The sequence below is a fragment of the Ostrea edulis genome, chromosome 3 (genome assembly GCF_947568905.1).
Source record: "Ostrea edulis chromosome 3, xbOstEdul1.1, whole genome shotgun sequence".
Classification (NCBI taxonomy): Eukaryota; Metazoa; Mollusca; class Bivalvia; order Ostreida; family Ostreidae; genus Ostrea; species Ostrea edulis.
The window spans coordinates 96,304,375-96,314,862 of record NC_079166.1 but is presented as its reverse complement, the minus strand read 5'-3'; the positions used below and the strand labels follow the sequence as shown (position 1 = coordinate 96,314,862).

The 10,488-nt window shown below is 36.5% G+C and overlaps 1 long non-coding RNA gene across 2 annotated transcripts in view; it reads right to left on the bottom strand.

Annotated features, from left to right (window-relative positions):
- Positions 1–9,069, bottom strand: part of LOC125673964 (uncharacterized) — a 16,185-nt gene extending 7,116 nt beyond the window's left edge. The window contains exons 1-4 of one of the 2 annotated variants that reach the window (XR_008801512.1): positions 8,951–9,069; positions 7,231–7,373; positions 5,085–5,200; positions 4,180–4,305 (exon numbers count right to left, since the gene is read on the bottom strand). This is a non-coding gene — a long non-coding RNA (uncharacterized LOC125673964). Of the gene's footprint in view, positions 1–4,179; positions 4,306–5,084; positions 5,201–5,814; positions 6,173–7,230; positions 7,374–8,950 lie in introns of those variants that run through there. The other variant, XR_008801513.1, reaches the window with a different exon arrangement.
- Between the last annotated feature and the right edge of the window lie 1,419 nt (positions 9,070–10,488).

The window sequence follows — 10,488 nt, the reverse complement described above, 5'->3', positions numbered from 1 at the left end:
ATAAGGCTTGAAATATGTCTCCTACGTAGTTATTTTTACTATACTGTCATTTAGGATAAAAGTGAAATTACGAAAATGATAAGGTTTTTTTGGAGGGGGATGCAAGTTCTCCCAATAAAAGTAATTAAATAAATCAAAACATTTTGTCATTTATTTCTCCGAGAGTGAAAGAAATTATTGCTTCTTTTATCGTTTACACTTTTCTAAACAAAAGACCATGATTTACCTTAATTTTGAAAATTTAAGGGGGGGGGGGGGGGGGGGGGGGGGGGGGGCGACTGCGCCCCTTTAACTCCGCCCCTGATACACTCATGATTTTAAAATCTCAAACTGTTAATTAATTTTTATGAATTAATTATCACTTTTTTAACTGTCTTATATAAATATAAATAGTATCTCATTTTGTGCCAGAATCAATGTTTACGAGTTTCATAATAACTCTTCTCATTTTCATCGATTTTTCTTCCAAAATAAGGCTTTACGTCTCATAAAAAAACATTCATTTGAAATTTTGGAATGAATAAAGTAGTTTGTGAATGTTAACACCGTTCCCAATGATTATAGCAATTATGTTTCTTTTATTTCTTTCATGTGTGAAAATAAAGGGTACCTGTAAAGTGCGAAACGAAATCGAAACGAAATGAAATCTACCGAAACGAAACGAAATCTACCGAAACGAAACGAAACCTACCGAAACGAAACCCACCGAAACGAAACGAAATCTATCGAAACGAAACCCACCCAAACGAAACCTACCGAAACGAAACGAAACAGATTGTATGATCGAACTCTTTAAATTATAATAATTGAAAATGGTATCTAAGGCCCCTGTTAAAGTTTACACATATAAATAAAATTCGCCTCCCCTTTGATGTAGGCTTTCGGCTTGACTGATACAAAGTTTTAAGAGTTGGAAAAGGGGGTACAAAGTACATAAATACCATGTGCAATTAGCTTCGGATCCATAAATTTCAGAATGGAAGGTTACAGGTTCACAGGTCAGAGGTCTGGGGAAACACACTAAACGAGGGATAGGGTTGTCGGCGTTGAATCCGATTTTGGGCATAAATACATGTTTCAGTATTTTTTGCTCTAAAGACAAATATATGTATACATGTGGATATTGTGTATTTGTATGTAGTATATCAAACGGTGGATTCTAAATATGTCCTCCCGTTCTCTTTGTGATTTCTGCTTAAAATCCCCTTGTTCATAAGCCTTTTCAGTTTACAAAATGCCGACCTCCTCCTAAAATTATTGCATTAAAAAAAATCTGTTTTCCGTCCCGTTTTCAATTCCCCGTCTTAGCAACATCCCAAATGTATAGAGTTTTTCCATTATTGAAAGTACTCGCACCTCAGCAGTTAGAGATAAAATAAAAGATTAAGAGCTCTTCCTGCTTTCAATTTTCTCAGACACCAGCTTCTTCAAACAATGTATCTATGCCCAAACGCGGATCCAACGTCGGTGACCCCACCCCTCGTATAGTGTGTTTCCCCAGATCTCTGAGACTGTAACCCTCGGTTCTGAAATGTATGAATCCGAAACTAATTGTACATGGCATTTAATCAACTACGGATATGTACTGTGTGCTTACTCCCCCCTTTCCAACTTTTAAAATTTTGTAACAGTCAAGCCAAAAGCCTACATCAAAGGGGAGGCAAATTTTATTTATATGTGGTAACTTTCACAGGGGCCTAAGATACCATTTTTAATTATTATAATTAAAAGAGCTCGGTTATACAATCTGTTTCGTTTCTTTTCGGTAGGTTTCGTTTCGTTTCGGTGGGTTTCGTTTCGTTTAGGTAGATTTCGTTTCGTTTCGGTAGATTTCGTTTCGTTTCGATTTCATTTCGCACTTTACAGGTACCCGAAAATAAATGATAAATCCTGGTTTTCTGTGATTTTTTATCAAAATGTACGATTTTGCCTCCAAAATACACGTTTCCCCTTTGTTTTGTGCTCTCGATTTTTTATATATGCTAGAGCATCCCTTGACTCACCGTTTGAAAACAAAAACATTTCTGTTGCAATTAGTTTGAGGTTACACTATATTTTTGGCTAGAATGACTGGACTATTTAAATAATAGGTGTATTAACATTAAAGCATCAAACGATATGACTAATTTGGACTCATCTTAAAGTCATAATCCTGGGTTGTGAAATTCACCATTTTTTGTACATCCTTTTCTGCTATTCCTAAGTATGCATTTAGATTTTATACAGTATCAGCAAACTTACACATACATACTACATACCACATACCAAGTTTGGCCCCACCCTGGGGTCAAAAACCCTTACTCGGGGGAAAATCAAATTTACAATTTTGGTAAAAGACTACCTGCTCTATCCATTTAGTTTGAATTTAGTATCAAAACCACTAAAGAAAATGTTAGTTAAGTGTTTTACACATAAACACTATATAACAAGTTAGGCTCTGCTCTGGGGTTTGAACCTCTACCCTCGGGATCATGAAATTTACAATTGTGGTAGAGGCCTTCCTGCTCTACATTACTATGCATTTAGTTTTTCTTACATGTGTCTGGTTCTTGAGAAGAATATTTTGAAAATTGGTCAATTTTGGGCAGTTTTTGCCCCACCCCTAGGGCCACAGGGGTGCTGGAGTCCTGGAATTTACAATTTATGTCCCCCTTCATACCAAATTTGAAATAATTGGACTGGTAGTTATTAAGAAGAAGTTAAAATTGTTCAATTGTTAACGCATGACGGACAACGACAAATGAAAACCAATTGCAATAGGTGACCTGAGTTTACTCAGGTGACCTAAAATCTTGAATTTGCACTATGTCAGGAAGCTTTCTGATAAATGCAAACTTTTTTGGCTCAGTGATTTTTCAGAAGACAAGACAAGATTTTCCGTATACATGTATATTTCTCTGTAAAACTTTGATCCCCTATCATGGCCCTATCCTACATTTGGGTGCCATCATTTTAATAAACTTGAATCTGCACTGTCAGGAAGATTTCATGTAAGTTTGTATTTTCCTGGCACAGTGGTTATTGAGAAGATTTTCAAAGACTTTACCTATACATTTGAATGTAAAAGTTTGATCCCCTATTGTGGCATTAATGAATCCCCAGGGGTCTTGGCTTTAACAAACTTAAATGTGTACTATTTCAGGAAACTTTCAGGTAAATTTCAGCTCTTCTGGCCAAATGGTTCCTGACAAGATCTTTTTTAAACAACCCCAAGCTGTTTTTGCATTTTTGTGATTATCTTCCCTTTGAAGGGGGCATGGACCTTCAATTGAACAAACTTGAATCCCCCTTTACCCAAGGATACTTTGTGACATGATTAGGTAAAATTGGCAGATTGTTTCTAGAGAAGATTTTCAAAAGTCGTCAATGTATTTCCACTATTTCGCTATTAACCCCCTTGGAAAGGGGCACGATCATTCATTTGAACAAACTTAAATCCCTTTGTGTCAGGTTTGGTTGAAATTGGCCCAGTGGTTCTGAAGAAGATTTTTTAAAGATGTTAATGTAGTTTCACTATTTCGCTATTATCTCCCCTTGCAGAAGGATGTGGCCCTTTATTTGAACAAACTTGAATTCCCTTTACCCAAGGATGTTTTGTGCCAAGCTTGGTTGAAATTGGCCCACTGGTTCTGGAGAAGAAGATGGACATGTGAAAAATTTATGATGACCCCCTATGACAAAGATGACAGACAATGGATAAATTTCGGTAAGAAAAAATGGCCCTAATGTACATTATTTCAGCCCAATAAATTTCAGAATGTACCCACCGTGTTCCCAAAAATGGGGTCTATGGCTTATTGTGTTTGTCCTTCTCATGCATCGATGACCCTAATCCTATCCTCTGGAACCAGACTTCAAACAATTTACAATATGTCAGGAAGGTTTCACATGACTTATAGAGGTTTCGTCATTTCTAGCTCAGTAGTTATGGACACGATTCTTAAATGACCCAACTCTATCTGTTTTCATTTGTTGATTATCTTTGAAGGTCCTTCATTTAAACGATTTTTAATCCTTTAACGGTACTGAGTTGATTGAAATTGATCTATGTGATTGTAGAGAAGTTGAAAATAAGTTTACAGACAGATGGACAGACAGATGTACAACAGACAAGGGGTTATCAGAAAAACCCACTTGAGCTTATAGCTCAAACAAAATAAAAAAATATAGAAAATTTACCAGCTCCATACAAAAGTTTGTCTCCAAAATGAATCAGATGCTAAGAAAACCTCTGTCTGCTTTTAAGAGATACCGGTAGGAACTGCTCCTACTGCAGAGTGTCAACATCTCATGAGGACCAGGGAGCTGAAAAACCAAAGTGACAATGAGAGCTGGAATGACCAGAAATCATACAGGTACCAGTAAATGAAAGTTTGAGCAAATTAAAATTCCCATTTTTTTTTCAAAAGAAACCAGCTTGTTATCTTCTAAACAAGAGACTCACTGGCCTTATCGGTCATCTGAGCATTGGTTATATGTAACAATAAGGATACAAAGGCAATAATAATTTTCCTATATTGACCCTATTTTGGAGCCTGACCCTGACAGAGGGGCAATGTATTTTACATTTAAATTCTGGGTTTTGAAGGTCTTCATTTGAAGGGCCTGGGCGTTTCCTATCGTGGCCCCCACCTAACCCCCCCCCCACCCCCCACGGGGGGGGGGGGGGGGGGGGGGGGGGGGGGGGGGGGGCATGATTTGAACAAACTTGAATCTGCACTATGTCAGGAAGCTTTTAAGAACATTTCAGTTCCTCTGGGCCGGTAGTTCTTGAGAAGAAGATTTGTAAAGATTTTTCCTAATTTTGCATTTTTGTGATGATCTCCCCTTTGAATGGGGCATGGCCCTTTATTTGAACAAACTTGAACACCCTTTACCCATGGATACTTTTTGTCAAGTTTGGTTATAATTGGCCCAGTGGTTCTTGATAAGATGAAAATGTGAAAAGTTTACAACGCTGTCGGCGCTGAAGCCACTGACGACAGACAATGGACAAATTTTGATCAGAAAAGCTCACTTGAGCCTTCAGCTCAGGTGGGCTAAAAAGATAAAAAAAAAAAAAAAAAAGAATACCAGCTCCATACTAAAGTTTGTCTCCAGAAATGGAGCAGATGCTAAGAAAACCTCTGTCTGCTTTTAAGAGATACCGGCAGGAACTGCTCCTACTGCAGGGTGTCAACATCTCATGAGGACCAGGGAGCTGAAAAACCAAAGTGACAATGAGTGCTGGAATGGCCAGAAATCAGACAAATACTAGTAAATAAAAGTTTGAGGAAATTACAATCCTCATGAATTTTTTTCAAAAGTTTAGCCAGCTTGTTATTTTCTAAACAGGAAACTCACTGGTCTTATTGGTCACCTGAGCATTGGTTATATGTAACAATAAGGATACAAAAGCAATAATAATTTTTCTAAATTGACCCTGTTTTGGAGCCTGACCCTGACAGAGGGGCAATGGATTTTACATTTTAAATTCTGTTTTTTTAAGGTCTTCATTTGAACGACCTTGGCTTTTCCAATTGGGTAAAAATAATGGCATTTGTTTGAACTTGGGAGAAATGTTTCACACAAAGAAGTAGGGAGAAAATCAATCCACAGTGAATTAAGGTAGAACTGGACTCTTTCTGACTTTCAATTTGGTCAGAGCTTATGTACCTCATTAAAATAAGCAGAGGACAAAATATTAGGTTTATATAACAATTGTTAGGCAAAAATTGTAATCTATGGGCTAGTGAAGATTATTAACAATTAGGCTACCCTGCTTTGATTTGTTTTCATTGCTTGGGAATTTCACAGTACAGAATGGGAAAATACCTGCTTTTTTAGCATGGGAATGGAACCTTAATTCAGCCCCCTAGGACCCTAAAATTCCTGAAATTAGAGGGCATTTCATACATCATGACAAAGCATTCAGATGGTGGACAATGCATCCCATCTTAAGACAGATATACATGCATCGCTGTACCATAATACGTCCCACCTACAGTGATATACCATAATACGTCCCATCTACAAACAGACATACAGACATTGCTGTACCATAATACGTCCCACCTACAGTGATATACCATAATGTATCCCATCTATAGACAGACATACAGACATTGCTGTACCATAATACGTCCCATCTACAAACAGACATACAGACATTGCTGTGTTATGATACGTCCGATCTGCATTCTGCAGACAGACATATAGACATTGCTGTACCATAATACATCCCATCTACAGACAGACATACAGACATTGCTGTACCATAATACATCCCATCTACAGACAGACACACAGACATTGCTGGCAGCTGTACCATAATACATCCCATCTACAGACAGACATACAGACATTGCTGTACCATAAAACATCCCATCTACAGACATACAGACATTGCTGTACCATAATACGTCCCATTTAAAGACAGGTATATAACATGCTCAATTGGTAATGCACGACAGACGTAACACAATGATGTATGCAGACCAACAGCAATAATCACTCAGGTAAAAATGCATCCCTGAAGAGTCAGGTACATGTAATCTACCATTAATTCTGTAGGTAACTGTCTGTAAACTGGTACAATACAGGCAGCTATAACTCATGTCAGGTACATGTAATCTACCGTTAATTCTGTAGGTAACTGTCTGTAAACTGGTACAATACAGACAGCTATAACTCATGTCAGGTACATGTAATCTACTGTTAATTCTGTAGGTAACTGTATGTAAACTGGTACAATACAGGCAGCTATAACTCATGTCAGGTACATGTAATCTACTGTTAATTCTGTAGGTAACTGTATGTAAACTGGTATAATACAGGCAGCTATAACTCATGTCAGGTACATGTAATCTACTGTTAATTCTGTAGGTAACTGTCTGTAAACTGGTACAATACAGGCAGCTATAACTCATGTCAGGTACATGTAATCTACTGTTAATTCTGTAGGTAACTGTCTGTAAACTGGTACAATACAGGCAGCTATAACTCATGTCAGGTACATGTAATCTACTGTTAATTCTGTAGGTAACTGTCTGTAAACTGGTACAATACAGGCAGCTATAACTCATGTCTTTGACTACAAACCAAATTGACAACATTCAAACAACATTTAATATGTAAAATAACACCATTAGCAAGTGCTTATTATAATTTACATAGTCTAAGGGAGATAACTGTAAAATCTGCCTTCATGCTCTTTACATGAACTAAACTTTTTACAGTAAAAATGAATACTTCTCTGACTCTTCTCAGGGCAAATGAGGACACCCACTGATTGCTACACCCCAGCAATTTTCAATAAAGTGTTCAGTCTCCAACAGCAGGCAATGATGGGATAGTCAGTTAAAAAAAATTCTTCTGCCCATTCATACAAGTGCCTAAAAATTTTAATGATAATTGTTAAATATTGCCAAAATTGAGAATGTAAATGAGGCTGAGCAGATCGAGACACATATCTTGCCAGCTGGTGAATGTCAAGACACTCGGGAGAAATGAGTCCCTACAAGAAATCCCTGTTTAGAGTGAGTGGTACCTACTATAATCCCCTGTACACATTATGTACTCGGGGGTAGGCGAGTCGTTCTTGCAGCCAGCAACACAAACTGCATGTGTACTCCTTCCTTAAAAGTGTCACCTCAAAGCATGAAATAATTAAAATGGTGACAAAGAATGAACTTTGCTGAATACGTGGTCACTTACTAGATGACAATAAGAAAACGAAGATGATGTTGACTATTGTGTTAGTTTTATGTGACAAACAAGACAACTTCTATATATAGATTCCAATAACCATTATGGTTCTTGAGATATACGACAGAGACTTGATGGGCCTTACTACTCACACGAGTTTTTGTATGTTTGTATTTCTGTAGCCATGTACTGTCCGAGATCATTGTGTCTACAAACTGGAATCTACACTACATGAGGGTGCGGGCATTACAGCATAAAGAATTATATATATCATTGTGGATTTTAAATGCATTTTGAAAGAATTCTTTCAAATACACTTCTATATAAAACTTTAGACTCCTATGCTGTCACATACCAATGGGGTAGGACTTGAAGCTAATTACCTTTTATGTCAACAGTCCAGCCAGACTGATAGGGGGTATACTATCATCCAGTCCGCAGAAAAAAATTACCAGTCCAACAGTTTTCCAGAAATAATTAAACATATTTCGTTAATGTACATGTATTCAAATACAATTTAATTCAATATGCCTCAGACAATATTGTAAGACTTAAATGTGGGATTTGTATTTACGAATCAGATTCACCTCATATCTACAGATCGAAGGTATTTCATAAGTATATCTTCCAAAATGATGCTTTAGAAAATTAACTAGTCCCATCGGACTGACTAAAACAAAAGTCAGTCAGTCCGCCAGACTTTTAACCAGTCACAGACTGACGGGCATATGTTAATTTCCATTATGGGTGGGTGGTGGTCACATTGGTGTGCATAAATTAAAATTTTCTAAAGTCCTAAGTAGTCCTTACTCCTAACACAGAGGTCACACTATTAAACAACTTGAACCTTTATATCAAATGTCATATTGTACCCATTGGTTCCTTGAACCTCTTCTAATACCTCATCCTTGTCCCCAGAGACAGCTGTGACATAAACCAGTGGCGGATCTACAGGGGGTTAAAAGCCCCCCCCCCCCCTCCCCACCCACCACATTTGGTTGAATATTTTTTTAAAAAGAAAGAATTTTTTGTCATTTTATAGTCTTGTGTAGAAAAAGTACACATTCAGGTCGCACCCCTTTCAAAATTGCATAGATCCGCCACTGGTGTAAACAAACTCAATGTTACATGTACGTCAGGCCTAGGTTGGCAATCCGACATTTCTTTGATGCAACTCGCATATATTATATAGATAAAAAACCAGACAATATATTCAGTGTATTATCTAATAGCACTGTACCCCACAGTCATTTTTGCTAAGTACCTGCAAAGATCCCAAAACAAGTTTTTCTTCAGAATCCAGCATGCATTTCCGTTTTCACAGAAAGTGTCTTCTGCTTCTTAAAGAACGACAACTCTTGTAGATTTTTTAGTGGGAATGAGTTGTATTTCTTGACAAATCAGTGGCGGATCCAGAAAATTCCTTCAAAAAGGGAGGTGAATCGAAGCCCGCAAAAGAGCAAATGCTGATAATTTTGGTTGGTAACGTTCAAATAAAACCTACCCACTAGATCCATCAATGTAAATTATGTAGTGCTCAGCTAAAATTATCATTTCTAAATATCAGCGTACAATATCTTCCCACTACACACACTTATTGAATTGTCAGAATATTGTAGATCACGCCACATTTTTTTACGCTTTCGCTGTAAGGTTGATTTGAAAAAAACCCCACTTTTCTCGCAATATTCAGATACGAAATAAGCCACAGGAAGACAAGCAGTAATTTCACCACCACCCCCCTTAATTGATTTGTAAATGACAAATGATATATCATATGATATATATATGTATGTATGTATATATACATACATTCATATTAGGTCCACCCCAATGCTCGAGCTGTGATATTGCAGTTTAAATTTAAATTTAAATTTAAATAGCCACTTTATAGATAGATAACTGTTATTTCTGATTTTGATGCGGGTTTTTACGCTCGACTCGGTAAATAAAATCTTTTTGAACAAATTTAAATACGATTTCAAAAGTGGAAAAAAAATCAAAAGTGACAAAAAAAAGTGTTTGCAATAAATCAGTTAAAATATATCTCACGTGTTTTCATTGAACACGTGGTTGACTATATTGAGTTAACTTACGGTATACATTTTGAGCTTTTCACACCATAGATTACAGCCACCCTCCCCCAGCTTCTGCAGTGAGGTTTTTTCGTTCCTTAAAAATTTGAATTTATGTTACAAAGTATGCGTATCGATGTAAATATCAAGTTTCTGAAACTGTTGGTGTATTCTGATACCAATCAGGTCTTACTTGAAAATGGAGGGAGAAAAACGAGGGTTTCGACTGCTATCAATAGCTGAGAATGATAATCTGTATGAAGCGACAGTTATTTATTACTGCGCAATGACATATCTGTACAAGTCTACAGTTATTTATAACTGCACAATGACAAATCTTTATAAATCTAGTTATTTATAACTGCGCAATGACAAATCTTTATAAATTTACAGTTATTTATAACTGCGCAATGACAAATCTTTATAAATCTAGTTATTTATAACTGCGCAATGACAAATCTTTATAAATCTAGTTATTTATAACTGCGCAATGACAAATCTTTATAAATTTACAGTTATTTATAACTGCGCAATGACAAATCTTTATAAGTCTACAGTTATTTATAACTGCACAATGACAAATCTTTATAAGTCTACAGTTATTTATAACTGCACAATGACAAATCTTTATAAGTCTACAGTTATTTATAACTGCGCAATGACAAATCTTTATAAATTTACAGTTATTTATAACTGCGCAATGACAAATCTTTATAAATCGACAGTT